Source organism: Phalaenopsis equestris, unplaced genomic scaffold (assembly GCF_001263595.1).
Source record: "Phalaenopsis equestris unplaced genomic scaffold, ASM126359v1 Scaffold000054, whole genome shotgun sequence".
Classification (NCBI taxonomy): Eukaryota; Viridiplantae; Streptophyta; class Magnoliopsida; order Asparagales; family Orchidaceae; genus Phalaenopsis; species Phalaenopsis equestris.
Genome location: NW_018164496.1, coordinates 1,919,966 through 1,921,067, shown reverse-complemented (window position 1 = coordinate 1,921,067; position 1,102 = coordinate 1,919,966).

Below are 1,102 nucleotides of genomic sequence, written 5' to 3'. Positions count from 1 at the left end.
TATATATAATGAAGTTGATAAATTTTATTAAATTTTCAATATTTATTATAAAATTTATGATTAATTATATTAGGAAATTAATAAAAAAAAATAGTATCCCACCTTAATCATGAAATATTGAATAATCAATGTCAAATGGGGTGAGACTTGATGGAAACCTTTAATAAATATGGACCCAAAGACGAAGAAAATTTCAACAATACTTTTCGAACATAAATGAATGTTATAAAATGATGCATTCCTATGTTAAATTTAAGCATTTACACTTAGTCATACATTAATATTTTACACATGCCATAAGAGGTATACAACAGATCACAACCTAAAACTTCTTTGAGATCATTCCTTCAAGTCATCCTCATCCTTCTTAAATCTATAAAATTTTAATGTTTGTGAAGTTTAATGATCATCCTAAATAATATTTGTTAGCATCAAAACATAGACTAAATTTAAATCCTTCTAAAGCTCATTGGGCAAATTGTGAGGGCTCTACATACCAATTTATTACTCTCCTTTTTTCTTCATCTTCAGGGCTCTACATACCAATTTATTACTCTCCTTTTTTTCTTCATCTTCTTTTTTTTTTTTTTTGTTGAAAGGAATGACCAGAAGCTATTATACGAGTCTCTAATCACCCCTAATATGTCTAACAATTTGAATACCACCTCCTTAGGCCAACCGTGCCAGAGAGAATTCGAACTCTTGACCTGAGAGGTCTTATACCTTAGATGCCAACCAACATACCATGATTTATTACTTTGTTATTTATTATATTATAATTAGGCCTTCTATTGAGTTGAAAATTTCCAACTTGTATCTTATTTCCAAATCTAAGCTAGGATTCTAGGATAGTAGGTCACCTTGGTGCTTCGTTGGAGTAAGCATCTTCTTAGTATGTTAGGCTACCAGTCTAACAAGTCATTACAAAGTTAACATATATTAAAAAAGCTAGTATGATAGTATTTATCTTATTCCAATTCTTTGAAACATATTTTGAATTTCTCCTTTTAATCAAAATAACCCTTAGTATAACCAAAATAAATCCAAACACAAGATAATGGAAATAAAAGTTTGTGTTGCATAGGTAGTCTTGATGCCAATT